General features: G+C 49.6%; 1 pseudogene; it reads right to left on the reverse strand.

Moving 5' to 3' along the window:
- Positions 1-6,949: 6,949 nt before the first annotated feature.
- Positions 6,950-14,636, reverse strand: LOC134433847 (cell division cycle protein 20 homolog; annotated as a pseudogene).
- Between the last annotated feature and the right edge of the window lie 10,792 nt (positions 14,637-25,428).

The following is a 25,428-nucleotide window of genomic DNA, read 5'->3' on the forward strand; positions in this document are numbered from 1 at the left end:
GATGCCAATGTTTTCCACCCCTTTTCTGTGTCTTTTAAGAGTTCCACAGTGCCTAGCATGAATGAAATGACCTGTGATAATGTGGTTTGGGAGGTCTGTGTTGTTCATTGCCAGATGAGTGTTCATGACAAGCTGGACACCCCACTCGTGGCTCTGTTGAGTTAAATTCATCCCAAATCTGTGCAAACAGCAGCCCCGAGATGCTGAGAAGAGCAAGCACAGTGGGTGGGTGTGCATGCATGCACCCAGGGGCTGACTGCTGTGTGGGCAGATGGTTTTGCACTGTTGTAAATCATCACGCTCTCAAGCTGAAAGACTATTTCAAATATATATGTTAAATGAAAATATATATCAAAAGATAAAATTGTCCAAAAATACATGCACATTAAATTTCATGCATATTATATATTATATATTTTTGTTAATATAATATAATAGTATAGTATAGTATAGTATAGTATAATGAATATATGAGATCATTTTTGAAGCCATTGCTTGTGGGGTATATTAGACGATCTCCTAGTGTTTGTACATTTTTGCTTTCTGCTAGTGCTGATCCTAGCAGCAATTCTCTGTCAGTTCTTAAAGGTAACTTCACACAAAGGGATTCCATCATTTCAGTGACTGTGAGAACTTGGCACTGAAATGCCAAGTTGATTCTCAGCTCTTCAGCCTCCTTCTGGATTTTGGGGCATCTCAGCACTTGTGTCCATGGCCCTTCCTTCATCCCCAGCCTGCAGCAGTCACAGTCGCTGCTGCCTCCCCCTTGCTGCAGCTCATTTGCCAAAGTGCTGCCAAAGGCAGCAGGGCTGGCTCAGGATCCCTGCTGGCTTCTGGTCTCTGGGATGAGCTTCAGGGGGACACCTGGAGCCCTTTCCTAAAGAGCTGCCCGTGGGATGAGGGATTTGTCCTCCCCGGGTGGCTCCTGCTTGGATTCTGTGCTCATGGAGCCCCGGAGTTTTCTCAGCAGCCTCTGCAGCGAGTTCTGAGCCAACGTGGGGCTCTGCTGCCAGCCCAAATCTGCGCTTCCCCTGCCCAGCCTGAGTGCAGGTGGGGCAGGTGCTGGGCATGGCCGGAGATTAGCACGGCCAGAATCCTCCAGCATTTACACCTGCCCATGGCTTTGGGTAGCACAAATCTACACTTACTTCAGTTGAAACATTGCATTTATTGCAGATAGTTACACCTGCGCTACTAATGTACAAATACACAAACATTAACTTATGTTTAAAAATGAAATTTATTTTAAATTGCAACACCTGTGCTACCAATATAGAAACACAGAAATATCAATTTATGATTAAAATCTAATTTATTCTGAGAATTGTGCTATGTAAATATATACAAATATCAACTTCAGTGAAAAAAAAATTCCTTTATTGCAACCCTCTGCAACAACTCACTGTACACAAATATTGAAGTTACTGAATTGAAGTTTAACAATTAAATTTATTACATATTACTACAACCATACAGCCCATATACAAATACAGAAACATCAATATCCCTCTCTATAGAATCTCAGATTCAGAATTAAATAAATAGAATTTTAGAACTATACAACTCCATACATAATAAATAGAAGTAAATACATATATAGACATAACAATATAGAGATGTAAACATGCATTACATATTTCATGACATATAACATGACAATATAACACAAATATAACAAACCTGTCTATAAATACACAAATATCAATGGACCAAAAAAAAAATCCATACAACCCCAGCAATAGAAATGCACAGCTACAGAGCTGTACAAGTATGTGAACAGATGAATATACACGCATCAATATAACAATATACACACATAATATCCCTATACAAATATCAGTCAGTGTATGTAAATATCCCTATACTTGTAACTATCCAAATCCAACTACACATCCATAAACAGCGCTAGATCAGGAGGGATTGCAGCCGCCGATGTTCCCAGGCTCTCGCTCGGGCTCCTCCTCCCGAGCAGAGCAGCTCTCCTGGGCAGGGACAGCAGATGGGACATCTGGCAAGCACAGGGAACACTGAGTGAGGGTGGGGACGTTTCCCTTGGCAGCAGCTGCGCTTCCATCAGGGCAGAGGAAATGTCAGAGCCTCCCCAGGAGGGTCAGAAGGAAAAGCAGCCGAGCGGGCCAGGCTGTGGGGAGCTGTTCACTTCTTTCTGGCATCCCAGTTGCTCTGAGGGAACTCCCTCATGTCACGTTATTGAACCACCTCTGCACTTACCAAGACTGTGGCCCCCAATTCAATCAGCATTTATGTCTCCAGCTGCTTGCACCAATGACAGGGAATGTCCTCTAACAGTGCTGGGGCACAAGGTTACCTTGCACAGGTCATCTGACAGGGCCTTGTTCTTTCTGTGCTTCCTGTGTTTCTCCTTTCCTTCCACTTGGAATTTTTACAGCATTTCTTTTTCTTTCCCCTTGATCAGTGCTAAAATGGGTGTTTCTCTTCCAAGTTTCAGTTTGTTCAGTGATTCTGTCAAGCCTTTTCTTAGAAGCTTTTATCAGGGAATTGAGTGTTAATTTCAGCAATTTTGTTGATTTTCTGTGAGATTTATGCATGTGTTCTGTTCATTGGGCACCATTTAGGAAGGTGCAAAAGAGAAAAAGGATGCTCTGTATGTCAGTTCACTAGTGGAATATTCATGGATAGAGAGAGTGATTAGCTGAATTTTACATCTACTCCTAACCTGAAAGTGCAACAGGTAATTTGGGGAGAAATTTAAGCCCGATTTCTGCTTCTACCAGCCTTTATTCAAATGTAAAGTAAATAGAGCAGGGTGAGAATGTCAGTGTTCAGTTCCTGAAGTGCCTTATTAAGGTGTTCTTAAAGTAAGGGAGATAAAATCTGGGTGGGCATTCCTAATTTCCAGCCACTCATTGTCAATTTCACTGACTCTGAAAACAGCAGAGATGTGCACATCATACCTGATCAATCCATTTGGGGATGGTTTAGGTTCAGATTCTCTGAGGCTTTAGATTTTTAGGTCTCTCGACAATGCTTCCAGCAATCTAAACAGCTTTCAGAAATTAAACTTTTCTCCTTTTTCCTCAGGCTTTGCACTCATGTGCACCAGAGACCTTCAGTGAATGGATTCCACTCTAATCCATCTCCAAGCTGAATCTCCCAGCTGTGCTCACACTGGTGGTTTGTGTGTCTCTTCTGCACAATGCAGTTTTCAAATCTTCGTTCCTTATTATCTCTGCCCTTCCTTTTCTGTTTTAGCTTGCAAATGCATGCAAATGTATCAGAAATGATACACCTAATTTCTGACGCATCCGTTCCTGTCTAGCAATTTCATTTTATCCTGTTCTGATGTCATGCTAGCCTTATATGTTTTATTCTAAGTGGACTCCTGTTTTCTTGCATGTGGAAGTTTTACAATGCAATGCTCTCATTCACCTGCTTTCATGAAACCCTTCATTAACATTAGCACAAGTAGCTGTGTGATTCCCTTCTGCTTTGTAGAAGATTTGGGAAACTCAAGTCCTGCTCAGCTACAGAAAAACATAAATGGTGCTTGGTCATTCCTTTAAGAGCTTAAGCTAATGGTAAACAACTGCAGCTTATTCATATCACAGAAATTGGGAGAAAAGACATTGCAAATATTGAGGAATGTATGCAATATTGATGGGCATCCCTCAGTTATCCAGACAGACTGATGTCACTGGCAAAATTCCCTCTTTTCCAAAGGTTTTCATTTGCTTTGGCTGTACTTCGTATGGCTGCAGGTCACATTTCCCTTGGTTTAAGAAAGCATCTTGGCAGTTACTCTTTGTGATATATCTTGCTAATTCTGCCCTTGGAGGAATTACTCAGTTCTGCAGTCCTTTTTACATGCCCTGTTCTAAAAGACGTCTATGCTATTTTTCCCGCTCTCTGTGTTTTCACACTTGTTCAACAAGGTTTTCTTTCTAAGAATATTAATCACAATATCCCAAAGGATTAAAAAATGCTTAGGTATTTTTCCCTAAGTATTTACTAAAGAAAAATAATAATTAAAAAAAAACCTGTATGCATGCTGGATGTAAAATACAAACAGAAATAAACTTGAGAGTTCTCCCAAAAACCTTAAGTAAAAACCCCATTCTATAAAACCCAGAGTATTCATTTACAGCATACAAAAATGGGCATGTTCTAGAAGGGAAAATTTGTGCAACGGTTCTTCACAGAATTCTATGCTTTTGAGCTTTTTGCCCTTCAGGGGCAGTGCCATTCTCTGAACTGTAATGCTCTGAGCATGTTCTGCTCACCATGGCAGCTTTCTGCTCTGCCCTGGTACAGATCATCCTCCCAGCAAAGGGGGAGTGCAGCCACCACAACTCGCAGCACCTTCCCGCACAGCAAGAACCTGAAGGACAGAGATGGCTTTCACCAGCTGCTGCGGGTTCTAATAGTGCCACCTCTCAGTTGCCGAAAGCCTGAATTTCTGTGTTGCAGTGTGTTAGTTTATTGAGCCAAATGTTCTGTTATATAGTGGAATGTTCAAGTGTTCCCCGAGTTATTACAGTTAATTTCTCCCCTGTGTTATGCCCTCCTACCCCAGTGTCCCTCAAGGAATCCCCTCCCTCCTCACCAGATTTTTCCCTGTCAAGACAACCCGGCCCCTCTGCCCCATCCCTCAGCCCAAACCCTACCCTTTGTTCCAGAAAGTTCTCTGTCCCTCACCCTAAGATCCAATCCCTCTCCCAACGCTCTCTCCTCCCCTTGTTCTGATTTGTTGTAGCCCTCAAAACCACAGCCCAAGGGTCACTTATTGGTTACTATATGGTGTCCACCCCGTGTTTTGAAAGATTTTAGAAACCCATGCACAGGGGCGCTGGGGCTTCTTTCAACATCTGTTCCCTTTGGGAATTCTGCCCTGTGAACCTTCCCCTTTCCTCTCCTGATGAATTTGCTGCACTTTACACCTCAGAAGAGCCTCCTCTGCTTCCTTCACTCGGTCCTCCAGGGGTCTTTGCTGCTGGCATTTGGCCTAGAGATTCTGGCTCAGGCAAAACCCCAACCTAGCCAGTTCCCCACTCTTGCCGTTGTCCCTGGAGCATCACAGAGCTAGCCAGGGCTGCGGAGGGCAGTGACAGTGACCCATGCCCTGGCATGTCACAGCCCCCAGAGCCACACCTGCCAGGCCACAAGCCCCAGCCCTGGTCCCCACTGCGGCCTCAGGGCTCCTGGGCATCCTCACCCTGAGTGCAAAGGCAGCCTCAGGAGCCCCCCAGGGCGCTCTGGATCCAGGCTGCAGACACCCTAAAGCCAGCACTGAAAGGGACATGGATGGGGACTGCAGCTGGATCTTCCAGTGCTCACCACTCCTGACTACTCTCTGAGTGAACCCAAACCTCATTGGCAGCACCTTGAGCACATTGATCCCGCTCGCCCCTCCTGGAACGTGGTGTTCTCACATCCTACACCAGCCCTTTGCAGGGAGTGACCAGCTCCCAGCTGCTCTGCTACCCTGGCATTACTTTCTCTTTGCCAGCAATGAACTTAAAGGATACACTCCTGAGAAACCTAGCACAACATTTGCTTCTCAGGAGCTCTTTCACAAAAAACTCCACTAATCCCTAGTTTTTGCACAGAGAAGGAGGTCCTGACATAAGGCACAGGCACAGGCAGGGCTCTGGCATATGAATTCCTGAGCCACAGGATTCCACCCTTGTTGTTCCTAGGCTGCTTTGCTGATATTTTAGAGTCAGTTCTGGACAGGAGCTGCTGCTGACAGGGTAGGAAAATTTGGAGAAGAAAAGGTGCAGGAGACAACCAAAAACAAACAAGGGGGAAAACACTTAGAAATACAGAGCACAAGAGAAGTCCTTGGAGATGGATCAATAGAAAATGCCAGCAGCAGTGAGCAGAGCCCGAGGTTGCTCACTGCCACCCCAGGGGCTCCTCAGTCCCCGGCTGGTTTGTGTCTTATGCAGCCCTGCCTGGAAAGGGCTCCAGGCTCTGGTGTTCCCAGCTTGCTCCAGGCTACATTCTTAGCAGCACTGAAAGAAGAGGTGAAACAAAGAGCCATTTTCTGTCCTGCCTGCAAACTCTTCTCCTTCAGTGCCGTTGCCAGAAATCATCCCTCTGTCAGCTTGGCACTGTGTCTGCTGCATCCTTGTCCCTGTCCCTTGCATCAGCTCCTGCACATGGACACTCCCTGCCCGCACATCATGAACAGAGAGAGCTGTGTCAGAAGAGCAATGAGTGCATTTTCTTGTTTGTGAGATACAAAGCTGTGTTGTTTTGCAGAGAAAAGAAGAAACCTCACAACTTTATAAAAGTTGTAAAGCCCGGTATGTTTATTTACGACGCGCGTTGGACGCAAGTCCCCCAACAAGGCATGGGTACCTCTGAAGACCTCGGGTCTTCTTTTATCCCCCTTCCAAATGCATATGCATACAGTTTCACAATATGTTCATACATATTCATTCTGCGTGACATTTAGCACCAGTTCTTCTTTATCAAAGGAATTTCTAAGTCGGGGGCAAATCGACCTTGTGGTCTTTTCTGTTTTTCTTTCTCTGTCTCCTTGCTGTCTCGGCATGCGAGTTCTTCCTTCAGCTTTGGCCTCACAGACTTTTCACCTCTCTTAGACACTTCACCTAATTCAGAATCGATCTTTACTCTGTCTCAGTGTTTTGTGTCAGGGACAAACAGGCGATGTGTGTATTTGTGAATGCAAAACGTGTGGACCCCGACAATGGGAGAGCTGTGAATTCTAATAATAACTGAGGAGAATAAAGCATGGAAAAAGACCTTTGAACCTAATTTTGTTTGCAATTAACCCTAGTTGATTTAGGAGTATTGGAAATAAGGTGTTAAAGATGTTGCATTTTGCTTGCATTTAATCCATAAGGAGCTCTGCAATAATAACCTTTTGAAGTATAATTTTAGAATATTACTTGTATTCTTGAAACTGTAGCTTTGGAATATATATAAAGGAAATATTGTTATCTCAGACCTTATTGAAGCAGAGAAAAACAGCTTGAGAAAGGAAGACGAACATCACCTCAAGAGTTTATGGTTTTGAGCAAAGGGAAGCTGGATATCACTGTTATGAGATTTAGAGTCTCTGCAATTAAAAGGTGGACCCACATCTGTGGAGCTGGACCCCACCAGATGGGAGTCGTCTTTCTTCTTTCGGAAACTGGACCGTCACCATCTGGGGATACTCCTTTGAGATACATCCTGAGAAATTAAAATCACAATAGTGTATAGAATTGTGATGTAATAATTTGGAATAAGAATTGCTGATGAGTAAAAGATTGGAAATAGAAACTGCTGAAAAAAACTGATGGGTACTCCTATAAATACCTGTAACCCTCAATTATCAGTGTGCAGTTGGAGGGAAAACTTCCCCCACTGTACCCAGCGCTGTATTGCTCATATTTACCATATTAAATAATAAATTGATTGCTGCTTGAATATTGGCCTAGTCAAGCTTCTTATTCATAACACTGTTAGCTGTGCTCTTCTATGGGCTGGCCATGGCACTTGATAATTAATATGCTGTCATGCTGTGAACTGAATTCACACCTTACAGGGCTGTGTTTACTGGGCCTGCTGGATCCGTGCCCACTTCCTTCCTCTGCTCCTCCTCACTCCAGGACTGTGAGAGACCAGCATGGGGTCAAAGACCCTGCAGTATCATTACCCTCTGGTAATGCTCAGAGGTCCTCTAAGGGCTATGTAGTGCACAGCATCTGGGTGTGGGGCATGTGCTAAGGAGAAAGAAAGAGTCTGTGAGAAAGCTGAGCTTCTCTTACATGGGACTAAAAAAATGACAGGAACTTTTTGGCATATAAAGCTTTCCTTCCAGGCCAGGGACCAGGGAAGGCCTAATCAGCTGTGGCCCTACAGGGCAAGTCTGTGCTAACTCCCAGCACCAAGTGCAGGGGTGTCGGACAGGGCTCCTACAACAACAGCACAGCTCTGTGGAAGAGCCCAGCCTTGCATCTGGGTTCCTGCCTGCTTCCCCTTTAGAGACAGCTGTGGCCCGAGGATTTGTGTCTGAGGGAGAGCTCCATCCTTGGATGTCCTGATCTTTCCCAAGTGGCCAAATGGGGATGCACCAGCAGCACTGCTGGGAAGGTGCTGGCTCAGTGGCTGTTTTTTGAGACTGTGCCCCCCATATCAGCTTTATGTGTGTGTGGGGGGGGTGCTCTGGTGGCTGTGGTTACACACTCACTGGCCTTGGCAGAGCACAAGTGGGAACCTTTGAAGGTTCCAGCTGCTGTAAGGCTCAGGAGGCAGAGCTGGTGCTAGGCACAGTGTGGTACTGTGCTGAGGGAAAGGTGAAAACAGTTAATAATCCACCCTCAGCTAATCACTGAGGGCTGATGGGAGGCACAGGCTTGGTGGAGCTGCTGTGTACAGGCCAAGGTGCTTATCAGCTGTGCAGTGTCCCCAGCAGCCCCTGGCAATGCTGGTGCAGCTGAAGGACAGGCTTGATGGGTCTGGTGCAGCCCCACAGCCTCAGACACTGCAGCTCCACCGTGCAAAGCAGCATGGCTGAGCTGGTTGTTGGTCAGGTGAGGGCTCAAATATATTTCCTGCAACTTGCTCCAGCACAGTTCAGCCTGGAAAAAAGGCATTTTTCCAAGTGTAGGGGAGTCAAGCTCCAATAAATGTCAGCTGAGCCCTGGTGCTTGCTCCCCTGCATGAAGCCCAAGTGAGGCACCAGGGCCTCCTGTCAGCAGGAGGGGAAAGGAGATCAGAGTTGTTGGAAGAATACGTGACTGAAGGCTGAGCACAGGGTTGGTGGTGCTTTGCATGGCTCTTGCATGACACCCAGGCTGGCTGTGGCAGTGTAAGCCAACCTTTTGTTTTGCATCAGGCTTTATGCCAGAGCCAGCCCCTTTCCAGCCTTTGGGGTGGTTACAGCTGTTGCTCTATATTTCTCTCCCTCCTTTTTTTTCCAAAAGCTATTCTACTCCAGCACCACAGCAGTGATGGCTGCCTGTAGCTAACAAGACAAACTGAGATCTGCCTGCAGAGCCATAGGAAGGTGTCCCTGGGCTTGTGAGACAGGCCAGGACAACACAAACTGAGGCCACAGCCATGCTGTGCTTTCAGTTGAGCCTGTGGTGGAGCTGCTGTGCTTGTAGTCAGCATCTAGATGGGGCAGGTGACATATCTATCTTAGCTGGGACAGAAACAGAAGTACAGCCCTTGCACAGCATCCTTCTGCTAGGCTGTGCTAAGCTCAGGGGCCTGTAAACTGGCCCTTAAGACCTAGGTCTCCACTCCTTGCCCAGATCTCCAGCCTCAGGGAGAAAGACTTGGGTTTAGGAGCCATGGCTTTTTCTTCCATCAGACTCCATTAAGAAAAAGTCAAGTTAAGCAGTTCATTAACATTTAAAATACTGCACCGTGTGTAAACCAAATATCCCCCTCCCCACAACAATCCCGTGCTCTCTGCGGACGCTCTGGTGAAGAATACTGCTTTTGGCACTGTTTGCCTTCTCCTTCTTCTTCTTCTTTATGGGATCCATCTCAAAACTGCGGCAGATCTGCAGTGTTTCATCAGCAGCTGCTGAGGCCACTGCTGTACCATCAGGGCTCATGGTCAGGTTCAAGATTCTATCAGTATGACCTGAGGAGGAGAAGGAATGTGCAATCAGGGCTGAGCTGATCAGCACATGCACATTTACTCCTGTATGCTCCCATGAGCCCTGCCAACTTTCACAGCTGTCTCCCCAGTGGCTGTGGCAGCATGATTTCAGACTCCAAGCACACACTTGGATCAGTGGTATCTCTTCCACAGCCCCGTGGGCATGCCTTACTCCTAGCAGCATGGCCCTGGATACTGGCCTGTATCAGTGATGCTGCAGGCTCCAACCAAGGAGTGCAGCTGTCTTCAACCTCTGACAGCCCCCCCACCCAGGCCCTGTCCACCTACCTTGCAGCTCTGCAACCTTGTTCATTCTTGCATACTTCCATATAACCAGCTGATTCTGTGCAAAGCCATGGCCTGAAATGAGCTCCTTGTAGTTTGTGGACCATAGGATAAAAGTCACCTGCAAAGAGGCAGTAACACAGGTGAGACAAGGTGCATGTGCTGATGCTCACCACTCGGAGGCAAGCATGGTCCCCCTCCTTCCCTGTGCATCTGGGCCTGAGGAGCCAACAGCTCTGTGTAGGTGTGCTGCCAGAAGGAGTTTGTCTCCAAGCTGATGTTCAGCTCTCACCTGGGAATGGGTATCAACAGCACTGAGGCAGGCGCCAGAACACACGTTCCAGATGCGGATATGTCTGTCACTAGTGCCACCTCCAGTGGCTAGAACATTCATCTGCCATGGGCACCACGCCACAGCCTGAGAGAGGAGAGTTCATTTTAAAACATACCAGAGACAACCTGCACCCAGACAGTGCTGCATGCCTGCCTTGCACACACATATCCGCCCGTGGCAGCTCTGTGCTCACCTTGACAGCACCCTGGTGCTAAGTGAAGGTCTGTAGAGGAGCAAAGTTGCCACCCCCACATTGGGTACATGGCCAGACGTTCACCAGACTGTCACTGCCACCACTGGCCAGGTAGCGGCCATCCAGAGACCATCTGAGTCCGCACACCTCCTGTGTGTGGCCAGCAAGGGTGGCCACGTGATGCTCAGCCACTCGGACATCGTGGTGATGGATGTGCCCAGTCCAAGCATCACTGCAGAGAGAAGAGAAGGTTTGCAGGGTCAAGCTGCACATTTTCACCCAAATCCATTTTTTGTTGTTGCAAGACTGCTATAGCTGCCACTGGGTTTCTACCAGTGTTACCAGCAACACAGGTCTGTTGGTGTGAGTGAAACACCCACACAAGCTCTTTACAACTTCAGCACAAATTGCAATACAGGAAAGAGGCCTTCTCCTCACAGCCCCAACAGATAAGGCTGAGTAAGGATCCCAAGCCAGGACAAACTTCTCTCTGCCATCCCTAACCCATGCCAAACATAGATTGAGGCATAGGAGTTTGCAACAACTGGAAACTGCCCTCACCCACTGCTTTACCTGGAGAGGATGCAGCTGTTCCAGCTGAGGGTTCCCACACAGGCACAATGGCTGGTCATGGTTCAGAGATGTTTCTGCGGCTCAACGTCCCATAGCTGGAGAGGCAAAGCAAAAAGTTCTTCAGCAGAAACCCAAGCCTGTTTCTATGCCCTAGGAACCTCACTGCACAGGCTCTGGCATTCAGCTTTCTCAGTAAGGGAACAGAGAAAGTGTGTATCTCATGACTATAGCACAGAAGGTAACGCTACTTATCAGAAAACCCCCAAACGAAACGCTGCCTTGCACACTGGGCAGTTCCACCCCACACCAGGGAAGACAAGTCAGGTGCATGGCATCCTTCCTCTGCCAGCCAAGGTTTTGTCCCCAGTTCTGTCAATCCCTTGAAAACACCTCTAGTTTTACTCCTGCATTCACCTGAACCTCAGCACTACTTGTGCCAACAGCAAGGTAGTCTCCATCTTTAATCCATGACACAGAGGAAATGTAAACATCTGGATGCTCCATCTGCAGCAGGGGGATAATCTCCCTAGTAGTGTGATTCCACAAATAAACAGTGTCATCCAGAACCACTGCCAGGAAGTTCTGGGAGCTCCAGTCTATGAGATTCAGATCTACAATTTGAAAGAGCAATGCAATGCAATTCAGATCTACAATTTGAAAGGTCACACCATGCTTGGCTAGAGAGCCCTGCCCTTCATCCGTGCTGCTGCAGTAGGTGTGGGTGCACATGTGCACACACACACGTACAGGTGAGGGGCAGGCTTCTGAGTGTCACTATGCCCAGCTGCTGGGGCCAGGTACCCTGCTCCAAGGCATCTACACTGTGCCCTAGACCACTGTCCCAGTAAGGCCACACAGAGACACTCCAGAAGGGGTCTGTGCTAGCCTGGGTACACAAAATAATACAGACAGCCCAGTTACACTGTCCTAGGAACAGCAATCCAGTGCAGAATGTTCTGGATGCCCAGCACTCAGCCCTGTAGCCTACTTACAGTAGTCGTTGAACATCTCTGGTGCATCCAAGACCCGTTCTGGCTTTGAGGGAATATTTCTGCTATTCTTCCTGCTGAATCCAGGTGCCATTTTCTGACTGTAGAGCACTTTCAGGTTATTCTGATAGCCTGTGTGCAGGGGAACAGGTTTCTTAACCTGAGTTAGTTTCCTCCCAGCTGAGTGCTGCTCACCCACCTAGGAATCCCTTGGAGTGAAAATGAAGTCGTAAGAGAAACACTCACAAGCCTGCAGTGCACTAAAATCACTGGCAGTATGAACTGCTGAACAGGGGTGAGCTACAATTTCGTCATTCATGGAAACAAATTTAACAAACACTTGGGTTTTTGAATCCCATTATATTTAGTTGCAGTTTAAGCTAGAAAATGCACAGCAGAGGGTTTGATGCTCTTACAAACTTCATGAAGGTTTGGAACCTGCAGTATAGGTGAAATGTCACCGACATCTTTTCATAAAAATCCTTTCTTTAGGATTTTTCTCCCTTCTGAGAAGCTGTGGCCTCAGCAACAAAATGTAAACAAATTGTTATATGCTGCTGTGGAATGCAACAGGTGGATGCGTGATTGGTCTTGGGTGAATGTTTGGGTTTACTGACCACTCACAGCAGAGCTGGGTCTCACCCTCTGCTGAGACACAGCCCTTTGTTATTCATTCCTTTTCTATTCTTAGCTTAGCTAGCTTCTGAGAACTTTCCTTCTATTTCTTTTAGTATAGTAATAATGTAATATATATCATAAAATAATAAATCAAGCCTTCTGAACATGAGGTCAAGATTCTCATCTCTCTCTCCACCCTGAAGACCCTTGCAAGCCCTGTAACAGGTGATCAACTGGCAGTCATAGCACCTCTCCTAAATAAATTCACTGTAACTGTTATGCCCTCCCTCGACCTCAGGAACCTTAAGAAAGGAGACTCCAGCCTGTACAGCTCTCAGAAACCAGTTGATTTCTCCTGTGACCACACACAGAGCCTCTGTGTTGCTGTTCCCCTGACCTGATCTCTGGTGGTGATTCAGCTCACACAGACTCTGTATCATACCTTCTGGAGCATTCTGTGGTTTTCCACTGAGGTGGAGGATCTTTGCCTCTTCTACATCAAAACCATTCAGATGCACTGCCCAGGCTTTCTGTTGCTCCTACAGAGACAAATCACCCTCAGTGCAATGCATTGAAAACAATTCCCACACTGCAATTTAAACAGACACCTAAGTCTCCTTTTCTTAGAATCTGAAGATGTTTGCCTGTGCTGCAAGGGTCAGTCACACAGAGGCAGGTCAAAGCAATTTTTCCTCAGACTTTCATATATCGTCCTGCTCACATTTTCACACAATGGCAAATTCAGTGTTATTGCCAGTGGGAAAAGCCACAGCCACAAAGCGACCAAATGCTTCATAAACAGATTTCAGAACACAGTGTAAAACATTCCAGAAGTGTTCCCGGTGGAGACATTGTCCTAGAATAGCTACCACCAGCAGTTTCACTTTGCATAGGCTTACAGCTTTGTGTTTGTGTTGCCTGCTACATTTTAAAGCCTCATTAGTCAAAAGCTAAATTTTGCTTCCAGAAGCAGCATAGGCTTAGAGTGCATGGCAGTCTCTACAGCTTCAGTCTCATCCTAGGCTCCTGAAGCCCAGAGCTGCAAGTAGTGATGGCTGGGACTTGTCAGTCCCATGTGCCCACTTGATAGAACCTATAGTTTACTGCTCTGTAAAGGGGCAGGAAGGAGTAGCGGTTGTTGAAGCAATTGTAACTTAGCAACATGCTCACCTTCTTGGTAGGGGAATCCTCAGCAGGGTCATTCTTTTTGCTTAGGAGGAAATTTGCCATCTCCATCTGCATAGTGCTGCGGTTGGGAATGTAGCAATCCCCCCCAGCCTTTTTGGGGGTGCTTTGAATTTTGGATCAAGATTTACCTGCATTCACATATGAAAATATTGTCTTACAGCTATTTAACAGCCTGTATTAGAGCTTTCATGGAAGTAAACCCAACACTCTTCCACATCACACCCACCAGACAAGTAGGACTCTGAGGTCTCATGCCACCCAGTCACAACTAACTTATATTTTCCTCCCTGCCACCAAGTTGGTTAGGGACTGTGTGCACTTGGGTCTAGTGCAACAATTCCAGATCCAGAGATAAGGGGAAGATACAGAAATGATCACAGGATGTAAAGCTGTCAGCTGACAGTTCTGCCCACACTCGTCCTAGCATACAGCTGTGTGCCAGCAAGGCTCAGCTGGGCGAACAGCAGCTGGCCAGCCCCAGTGCTCAGAGCTCTGCCCCTCATGCTGGCAAGGAGGTGGGTGGCTGTCAGGAGCACAGCCCACCTCCTCCTGCCTGAGCAGCAGCGTGGCAGGGAGCCCAGAGCCCCGTGGCTACAGACATGCAGCCTGGGCGAGGCTCCCGCACTCAACCTCTGCCGCTGGTGGCCGGTGCTCACCGGGTGTCTTGGACGGCGTCTTGCTGGAGCTGTGGGAGCGATTGGCCGGCTTCCTGGGCGACACGCCGACGGGGCTGGGCCCGGGGCATCTCTCCTTGGCCTTGCGCTGCCATCGCGCAGGCGGCGCGTTCGGGATCAGCGTGTCCAGCTTCAGCAGCCCGTGCAGGTCCGCCTCAAACAGGACCTGCGCCATGGTCCTGCGGGCGGGCGGCGTTGGCCGTGCCCACCGGCCGGGCTGAGCCTACACCGACAGCCCTGCCGGCCTCCCCACCACCGGACCGTGCAAGCGCTCCGGCCGCTCCTCCCCGCCAATGCACACCCCCACTCTGCCCAGCCGCTCCTCAGGAAACTCCGTCAGCTGATATGCCCTCCCTCCGCTCCTCGGGGGTCCTTGATCAGCCAGCACCCTTCCAGCTGCTCTTTGGGGCACTCTCAGGTAAGCGACATTCTCCCTTCCCCTGCCTTTCAAGGGCAATCTCGTCCCTGCTCTTTCTCTTTCTTCCCCACTGTGCTTTGCCTCTGCCCTGTGCCCCTGGGGCTGCTCTTGGCCAGGCAGCCTCAGTGGGAACCAGCACTGGCTGCAGCCCCAGCGGGCCCCCCAGGACAAGGCCCAGCAATTAGGAGGCCAATGAAAGCTCTGGGCAGCAGCAGAACCCTCAGCAGAGTTCTTTAAACAATCATGGACTGGCCACACCTACACTGCAGCCTCACTGGGAATGTTTCCTATGTACAGTAGACTTTCAAAAAAAGCTGTTTGAGGGAAAGGTGAACTAAACACTCACTGTCTTCTCGTAAGTCCAAATTTGGACAGAGCGTAAGATGAAGATCAGCTCCAAAACAAGCAGGCCTGCCAGGAAGCCCAGCCAGCAGCCTGTTCACTGACAGAAACCCCTTCCAAGGCCCTTCTGGGCATCAGGAACATGTGCTGTGGTTCCAGCTGCACCTGTGGGAGCAATGGGGAGCGTCAGCCTGTGCTGTGCTGCACTGCTGAGCTGGCAGCACGGTGTATGCAGGCAGGACATTCTCCGTTTCCCCCAGAGCTGGGGCATGCAGGCACCTTGCCGCCCCTTGGCACAGGCTGTGCCACCCAACAAAGCCCAGCAGGTCGGGAGGAGAGCCCGGAGCCAGCAGCAAGCTGAGAGAAGGCCCTGCTCTAGAACTGAGGGAGTTCCACCAGAAGCAAACAAAGATGGTAAGTTGAAGAGATGCCCACTGTGCTCATAGTTTGTCTGAGAAGACTAAGACGTGAGCTTGTCAAAAATCTTAAGTAACAGGGAAAAGGTTTTATATATGTTGGTTGTGACTAGGTACAAAGCTCCTGCGGGAAAAGAGCCTCTGCAGCAGGCTGTCTGGCTGAAGGGGTCTTACTTCTTCCTAGAATAAAGATTACCACTGAAATGCAATTTTATTTTTTATTGTATGTGGAGAGTTTAGTTCAAGCACGGCTTAAAGAAAAAGGCCATGAAGGCATACAATTGAGAGAAAAGTAAAAGGTAGTTGCAAAGCAGTTCCAAAAGCAGTTCCCAGCCTGATTTCTATAAACAATTAGACTTTCTCAGGCATCACTTTATAAACAATAAGGTTCTCAGGCAGTCTTCCCATAACAAGCAAACACCCTCTCTGGGAAAAGATGGCACCCTGAGAACAGATGTGGAAATTTTGGGAACCTTTCATATCACAGTGGGAACACTGGGTTTGTTTTGTGTAAACAATTAACGGTATTGTAAAACAAAAGGAGTGGTTAGAGTTTTCTCTGTTAGCCTATCATGAACCTGGATTTTGGAATATGCATGAAGTTCGTTAACACTGTTATTTAAAGTGACTGATCGATCAATAAACTTGAGTTCGATGCATTAAAGGATGGTCGTTCTCCCTTCATCTCAACAATTGTATAAGGGGAAAATATTTTCCAGAACAATAATACTAGTTTCAAAAATACAGATGTGTTGTGTAAACAGGATTGAAACAGGAGAGAGCATTTGGGGATTGCTCTCTACAAAAGATATTTCTAAATAATTCTAAAAATGAAAAAATGGGGTCACTCGTTCTCTTGATTCTAAAACTACTTACAAAAATCTTAATAGCAATTTGGAAGATATATTTGGGGGTGTCTCTCTACAGAAAAAATGTTTTGAAATATTTCTACAAATTTCTAAAATCTAAAACTGAAAAACTAAGCAAATGGGGCTTCTTTTTCTCTTCAGCCCCATACTGCTGCCTGCCCCCTGGGCTCCCCCAGCCCTCGGGACCCCGCCGCTGGTCACAACAGCCCCTGCCTGGCTCCTGCCTGCCCACACCGTGGGCATCCACGGCTGCTCCTGGCCATGGAGCTGTGCCAGTGCTGCTGCCGGCTGGGCTTTGCTGCTGCTGCCACCCAGACACTGGGATGACGGCACCTTCCCTGTAGTGCAACAACAGAAGGGGCCATCACCTAGCCTGGCAGAGAGCAGGGACAACTTCAGTGTTGTTTAGAGGTCATGGCCAGGGGGTTCAGGGGCAGAGGAAAGGACATGTTGGGCTCAGGAGGGGCTGTAGGGTGCTGGGCTGCTCCTGGGGTCTATAGAAGAAGTCGGGACAGGACAGAAGAGGATCAAAAAAGAGATGGAAGTAGCTTGGGGATATACATGGGGAGAGGAGGTGGCAGTGGGATCTCCAGGAGAATAGGAGATTTCCTTGTCAATGGCTGTTCTGGAGTCTTCTTCTCAGAACTCTTGACAGGGCTACCCAGGCTCTTCTAACTGCTGGAGGAGCTGCTCCTGCTGTTTGGGTGTGAGGTGCAGCCACTGTCTTACAACCCTTGTGCAGTGACGGAACTGTGGAAAGAGGAGGTGGCTGAGGCCCCAGCTGCCAGTGGCACACAGGGAGCCTCCTGCACAGCCGGGCCCAGAGCTGGCAAGGCTCCCCAGCACGGCTGGAGCTGCTGGCACAGCTTGGCCCAGCTGCACAGCTGTCCCTCAAGGCCCTGGCCAGCAGGGCACGGCTCTGGGCAGGCTCCCGGGCCAGGAGCGGGCCCCAGAGCGCCTCTGCCTTTCATGGGCAATCTTGTCCCTGCTTTTGCTCCTCCCCACCGTTCTTTTCCTCTGCCCTGTGCCCCTGGGGCTGCTCTTGGCCAGGCAGCCTCAGTGGGAGCCAGCACTGGCTGCAGCCCCAGCGGGCCCCCCAGAACAAGGCCCAGCAATTAGGAGGCCAGTGAAAGCTCTGGGCAGCAGCAGAACCCTCAGCAGAGTTCTTTGGACAATCATGGACTGGCCACACCTACACTGCAGCCTCACTGGGAATGTTTCCTATGTACAGTAGACTTTCAAAAGTAGCTGTTTGAGGGGAAGGTGAACTAAACACTCACCCTTTTCTCTTCCAGCAAGACCATATTCGGACACAGCATAAGATGAAGATCAGCTCCAAAACAAGCAGGCCTGCCAGTAACCCTAACCAGAAGCCTGTTCCCTTACAGAAACCCTTTCCAAGGCTCTTCTGGGCATCAGGAACATGTGCTGTGGTTCCAGCTGCACCTGTGGGAGCAATGGGGAATGTCAGCCCGTGCTGTGCTGCACTGCTGAGCTGGCAGAACTGTGGATGTGGGCAGGATGTTCTCCATTTCCCCCAGAGCTGGGGCCTGCAGGCAATTTGTTGCCCCTTGGCACAGGCTGTGCCACCCAACAAAGCCCAGCTGCAGTGGGAGGGACGTTGGTTCATGAGTCCCCTTTCCCCAGGGCTGTGAACGAGCTCCAGAGGCGCCTCCAGCTTTGGCTGCTGCTGGGCTATGCAAGGGCAGGCCCTGGGGGAAGAGCTGCAGCCACACAGCCCCGCCAAGGGCTGAGCCCCGCTGAGCATGGCACAGCAATTTACCTTCTGAGCCTGTGCCCATGCCCATGCCTGTGTTTGGCTTGGCCTTCCTTCCTGCAGCAGGGGCTGCCAATCGGCCTCTGCTTCGTTGGGGAAACACCTCCTTCTGTCCTGCCTTTTGGCCCACCACTTGAGAAACAAAAAGTACACCTTAAAAGACGGAACTGTTCTCCATTACTTTGATGGCATGTTCAGGATGTCATGCTTATGCAAAATCTGGTAAAATCAACAAATCATCTAGGCTTTTTCCGCTGGGCCAGGGCCCACCTTCCTCCAAACAGCTGCCAGTGCTGAGCAGAAGTTGTGAGTGGATTGTACAGGGTAAGGGCACACACATGCATGGCTCTGTCCTGGCACCTGCAGCGATGCCCCCCTGGCCGAGCTTTGGGATCTGAGCTGGCAGCTCTCCCAGGAAAAAGGCCTTGACGTACCCTCACAATCTCCCAGAGGCTCAATCCTGAACGTGGGCTGGGAAGCCAGATCATCTTTAGAAACAGGCTCAGCTGCAAAGAAAGGCAGGACAAAACAGCTCCAATAGCACTGCTGAAGATTCTCCTTCAGGCCAGAGTGGCAGTGAGGGCACCTGGGTGATTGGTGCCCTCCCCTTGTCTCTGCCTTCCACTCAGGAGCAGGGCCAGGGGGACCTCGTGCCTGCAGTGGCCCACACTGGGATGGAAGGAGCCCCTTGCGGGGCAGTCGGGGCAGAAAGGACTCCCTGGAGCTGCCAGCAGCAATAAACCCAGCCCCAGGCAGGGCCAGGGCTTGGCAGTGGCAGCAGGAGCAGCTCAGGCTCCCTGGGGGTGGCAAAGGAGCTGAGAAAGGCTCAGCCCCGGGGCACAGCCCTGGGCCCAGCCCCTTCTCTCTCTGCTCTTCTCTGTGGCTGTACAGAGCACACAGGACACAGTGGCATTGCACATGGGAGGAGGATGGACAGCTAAATGCCCCTTCTTCCCACTGACAGTGATCCTGTGGGATCTCTCAGGGCTCCAGAAGGGAGCAGGGCAAGGTTTCCAGAACTGATCAACCTTCAGAGGAACTTAAGGGAACTGGCTCATATGTGAGCTCTTGCCACACTGACACAGATTATTCTGTCAGGAAAGGTACATTCAGAACATGCCTCCAACATCTGGCAAGGTCTTCAAAGCACCATTCACCAGCATTTCCAACTAATCCAAGTCATGATCCCAGTCGAGAAGGGAGCACAGATGCAACAGAACCATTTCCATGGTGTGCTGGGATCCCCTTCTCCCTTGGGGAACTGGGCGCTGCAAGGGGGTGGGGTAAGGCTGGGGGAGCCTGTGCCTCCTGGTCACTCTCCACGCCCTTTGCAGGTGCTGTGCAACATGCCTGGAGGGGCAGCTGGAGCAGCCCAGGGCCCTGCGGCTCTCTCCCTCCCACACAGGAAACCCTCACTAAATGCTTGGGGAAATCTGCAGTGCCACAGCTGTCGCTCCCAACCTCCGTCCCTCCCTCCTGCTTGCCCACCTGCCCATGGAACAGCTCCCACAGCCCACAGGCACATAGCCAGGCCCTCTCAGGACACACTGGAGCCTTGCTCTCCCCCTCTGCCCTTTCCCCACCATGGGCACCCCTTGCAGCCGCTCCCAGGTTTCGGGACGTGTCTCCCACGGAGGGAGCCCAGCAGGACAGCTCAGTACCCGAGTGCCCTGAGCCTGCTCGGGAGAATTCCTCTGTGCCCATCTTGTCTGGGCTGTGCCCATCTTGTCCGGGCTGTGCCCGCAGTGCCAAGCAGCAGAGAGGGCAGTTCAAGCCTCAGCAGGGCTCAGGCCCAGAGGCACAGCAATTACCTCCTGTGGCTGTGCCTGGCATCGCCTCCCTTCCTGCAGGAAATGCCACCTTCCATAGAGCCCCTCTGTCCATCCCTTGAGAAAGGAAGAGGCACAGCTGGATCAGATGGAATCATGGCACATCCAGGAGGTGGCCTCTTCAGGAGGCTATACTTGTCTAAAACATGGATAAGGATCAGGAAAATCCTAATTCCCCCAGGCCTTTGGAGTTGACTATGGCCCTCCCTCCTCCAAGCAGCCACACCTCAGGATGTTACTGGGGACTGGGAAAATGCAGGGGATCCCTGGTGAGTTGGGGCTGTGTGGCAGCTGATGCCCAATGCCTTTCTGCAGAGGCTGGGGAGAAGCTGCAGCCAGGCCAGGCGGGGAAACAGCCCTGCAGGGCATGGAAGGAGCAGTAGGGCATCGATGTTGCCATGGATCCATGGATCCCTTCCCGCTGTTCCGGGCTCGGCGTGTCCAGACGTGCAGCCAGAGCCCTCGGTTGCTGAGCCTCAGGACAAGGCTGTGGGAATGCACCCACCATTCCCTTTGAGCGGTTCTCTCACGATGTGCTTCAGGATGTATTTTGGCCCATGGTTGTGAAAGGGCAGAGGGGGAGCGAGGCTGCCATGGATCCCTTCCCGCTGTTCCGGGCTCTGCTCTGACATGGGAGACCCTGGCTCACTCTAGGATCTCTCCCAGGTCTCCTCCCAGAGCTTCATCCCACAGCTCAGCCCCAAGAGCCAGACAGGTATTAGGAATTTCACAGCCTACCATTGGTGACTCATAGTCAGAATGCACAGAAAAACTCTAGCTGTGTTTCAAAATACCAGATTCTGTGTTGTTTCCTTCACACTGCAGATTTCCCATTGCCCCAGCCGCAGCCCCTGGCAGCCTGCCTGGATGTTCTCCCTGCGCCGCTTCTGCAATCCCACTCATCCAGGTCCTGCTGGTTCTGTGGGCAGCTCTTCGGGCCACTGAGGCCCTGTTCCTCCTTTGTTTGTGAGCATGTCCGAGTGAGAGATGACTCAGGGGCTCAGCACCAAGGCCTCCAGCAGCAGTGGTCAGTTCCTGAGCGCGCTCGGGGGCCACAGGCAGCTGCCCATGGCTCTGCCAGGGATGTGAAGGGGAGGCCGTGCAGGGGAGCAGCCCCCAGAGCCCAGCCCTGCCCATGGGGGCCTGCAGCCCATGGGGATGGAGCAGCAGTTTCTGGGGTGACAGAGCCAGCAGCTGGGCAGTGCAGCACACACTGCACACATCTACTGCAGGGATATGTTAGCAATATTGTGTATACATCCACTCCAAACTGAAAAAATTCAGGCTAAGCATAGTTTAATTTCAGAGGCATTAGGGAAGATTTATTACCACTGCTTTCCTGGCTGAGTTTTGGAACATTATACTTTTTTTTAAATACTTTATAAAAACAATTTGTGAGTCTGGAAAGGGAGTTTTTCAATCACAAGGGTTCTTGCTTCACTCCAGGAGAAGTTTAATTCAGAGTATCAGGGAGATTTTCTCTTAACATATTGCTGAGTTCTCCTGCTGCCACTCATTAGGAGAGATGAAATAATTTCTCACTGTTTATGTTTGATATTTGTTTGGAAACAGTAGGGAAAAATGTACCCACTGTCAAGATTTGGTTCATGTGGATCAGTTATTATTTCAGCTGCCTAAGTTGAGGGAGGAATTCACAGAGGTTATCCCAGGCAGAATCTGGTGCTGATGCTTGTGCCATTGGAGTCTGGAGTGGGCTCTTTCCTAGCACAACTCACCACACTGAGCTGCTGGGCATATCTCCTTTGTTTTCTGGTTTTTACTACTAAGAGCAGCCAGCATCATTTAACAGTACCTAAAACAGATTTGTTGGTTCCTCTGAATCAATTCAAACTATGAGTTTGAGTTTCTCCAGGTTTCAGCCTGGAGAAAAGGAGACTCAGGGGGAGCCTCGTGGCTTTCCACAAGTCCCTGACAGGAGGGTGGAGCCAGGTGGGGCTCTGCTCCCATGGGAACAGAGACAGGACAAAAGGAAAAGGTCTCAACTTGCACCAGGAGAGGTTTAGATTGGAAATTAGGGAACATTTCTTCTTGGAAAAGGTTGTAAAGCATTGGAAGAGGCTGCCCAGGGCACTGGTAGAATCACCATCCCTGAAGAGCTCAGAAGACCTATTGATGCGGGACTTGGGTGTGGTTTAGTGGTGAACATAGTGATGGTGGTGCTTGATGGTTGGAACTGATTTTTGTGAAGGTCTTTCCCAACTTTAAGGATTCTCTGATTCCATGATTCTAAACAAGCCAGTGATAACATAATCTAATCTCTCTTGGTGTAAATGACTTGGTTCACTCTCTGATGTTTTCTCCACATCCATCTGCCAGCACATGGAAGGAACAAACCAGGTGTGAAGACTGGAGTAGGAAAATGAGCCCACATCACTTCCCTGGGAAGAGAAGAGAAGATCCGACAACTTCCAGAGGGGAGGAGAAACAGAAAAAAAGGTTTGAGAAGCTGAAGTAATGGCACAGGTACCAGGGAGAAGAAGTAAGAGGTGAGAGAAATGGTGGCTATGAATTGCAGGGCAGGCAGAGGACACCCATGACCCAAACAGTTTGGCACCTCCTGGCAATTAGGCAGCTGACCCCAAAAGTTCATCTCATCTCAAAGGGCATGCACAGCCTCGCCCACCCAGTACAGGGCAGGAACAGCATGAGGAAATGGCAGGGGAGTGTCATGAACAACCTAAATACTGTCATGCATTTCCAGCAGGTTTTGCAGCCTGTACTGAGCATCTCAGTCCTGTCTGCACTGTTCCCAGACACCAAAACCATTAGATCAGAGGGAGCTGATTAAATCAGTTGTTAAAATTTCAATTTGAAGTCAAGTCTTTTGAATGATAAGGACCATTTAAATCTTGCCGCTCAGAAGGCAGAAGACTGGGCTGAAGCCAGAGCTTTGAGGAGCAGCCAGATAGGGACAGGTAGAGCCAGGGAATGATAACATGGCACCCACCTCAGTTTGGGAAGAATCATTTGCCCAGCAGGAGCCCAGCTCCAAAGCAACATCCCTGGAAACTCGGCATCATAAATAGCAGGGAGTTCATTCACAGAGCAAAAGATTTCCTGGCCTTATTTACCCTTCCACATTTGCTGCAGCTCTCCATTTCAAAAGCCATGTGAGTACCCTGTGCTGGAAGGCTTGTCCTTCCCCTGCTCCTGGCTCTGCACCAAGATGTTCTCTGTTCTGCTGCTGACCAATGCATCTCCTGGCTCCCTACCACTGAAGGAAAAGAAATCTATTTACAAGACACAAACAGCTTTGTGTAAATCACAGCCATGGGCTGCCAATTGTGTGCTCTCCCAGCCCAGCAGTGCCTCCTTCCCCCAGCACAGAGTGCTGCACTAGTGCAGCTCCAGGCACGTGTTGCTATTAGGTCATGTCACCAGGGACTGGAAAGCACCGGACTATGCTCTGTGTCTTAAAATCCAGATGTGCGATGATTATCTCATGATAGCCATCATAGATCCTGTGGTAATGCTATTTCTAATCATTTAGCCTTCAGGAGTTCTTAGGCTGGGATGAGCCCATGCTCCGAGCTGGAGCAAACTGTGTGCTCAGGTCTACTGTGTGAAACAGTCACTGTGGTCCTAGTGCTGCCTCCTCCCTGAAAAGCTGGAGCTGTTTCATTCTCCTGAGTCCACATGGTGGAACCAGATAATTTCTAGTTGGGAGGATGTACAGCAATGCTCAAACCACTAATATCACTAAATATAGTGTCATGAAATTAAAGAATATGCTTACTTTCAATTACACTCCCCTTTTTTTACCACCTGATTACATGATAATATGTTGTTGCAGTTCTTTCCCTACATCTCTTCTTTCTATATGTGGACCATCTCAGGGCTGCAGCAGGAGTGGAAGCACCCGGGCAAATGACTCATCTCCCTCAGGCCAGAGATGGATTTTGACCCAGCAAACCAGAGCAACACTGACATAAAGGTGGAGTTTTGTGTCATTCAGGGAACAAAACATCACAGCAAATGACTGCCTGGAGTTTGGTGTGTTTCCTAGAAGACTTGCAGAGTAAGTAGGAAGGAAATGTCCTTACTGTTTATCACAAAAGGTCAAGTGTACAAACACCTGCAGCTGCAGACATCACAAGGATGCTGTGTTTACAGCAGGCACTGCCCCACTCTGCTTCTGGGAGTCTCTAGCCCCAAAGAGAGCTTGTTCAGGCTGGGGGAGATTTCAAGAGACAGCAAGAGGCTCCCTTTTTCTCTATGCTCCCCTTTTCTTTATGCTTCTTAAAAATCCCTCCCCTCTTCCCACTAACTGTGCAGGCACTGTTGGATGAAGCTTCCTGCAGCAGATTTCTTCTTCCTATGACAGTGCCAAGCTCGCAGGGCCCTGCAGGAGGGACCTCTGTGAGCAGTGGGATTTACACTCTTTAACAGCAGCCATGTCCCAGTGAAGCGGTCAAGCTGGGCAAGGATTGTCCTTCTCGGACGGCCCGGCCAGCTATCCAGCACCGCTCGCAGCAGGGCAGCACTGTCCCGATCTCCGTGGCTCGGGACAGCGCCTGAGGCAAACGCCCTGTGCTGTGACAGCAGCCACACCTTGCGGCGGGACGTGGCACGGCTTATGGCTGCAGCCAGCAGAAAAAAGAGAGCGCTCTCCAGCCGTGGGGAATCCAGGCTCACTGGGTCCCAGCGGAACCGACAGCCGGACAGGGAACGGGGGACGCTCCTGCAACAGCTTCTAAGGAGGGAGGGAGACAGGGGAGGAGTCGACCCTCTGGCGAATAGAGTTTGAGGGGGGCGGGATACAAAAGATTGACTTAGGGAGAACCCCAATGGGGATAACTTGAGGGTGGGGCCCTGGTCCCTGAACCAATCACTCAATGCTCTAGCTGGAAGTTTCTAGAGAGAAGGGTGCGAGTGCCGAGTGACGGACAGGGCACCGGGGAGGGATTTGAGAAAGGATACATCAGTGTCCAAGGCAACTGGGAAGGAGTTGGGATAACTGGCCTCACAAGAGAAGGAGAAGATAACCAGCGCAGAACCATTACATGATGGGGGGAACAGAAAAGTCCAACTTCTACAGAAACAACACAACATCCCGGGGTTGTCCCGGCACTGCAAACATGTTTTCCCTCTGCAGTTTGCAGTAACAGTCAAGGAGCATCCAAACTCTTGCAAAGGAAAGCTTGTTTAAAGGATGGGTTTAGTGCCGGTGAGCTTCCAAGGACTCCTCCTTTGAAGCAGCCTATGCAGGGGGACTCTGAAGTGTCCCTGTACCCTCCAAGTTTCAGACAGAGCTGGGAAAGCATGTAACCCTCTGCTACCCCTCCCCAAGAGCAG

This window comes from Melospiza melodia, unplaced genomic scaffold (assembly GCF_035770615.1).
Source record: "Melospiza melodia melodia isolate bMelMel2 unplaced genomic scaffold, bMelMel2.pri scaffold_28, whole genome shotgun sequence".
Classification (NCBI taxonomy): domain Eukaryota; kingdom Metazoa; phylum Chordata; class Aves; order Passeriformes; family Passerellidae; genus Melospiza; species Melospiza melodia.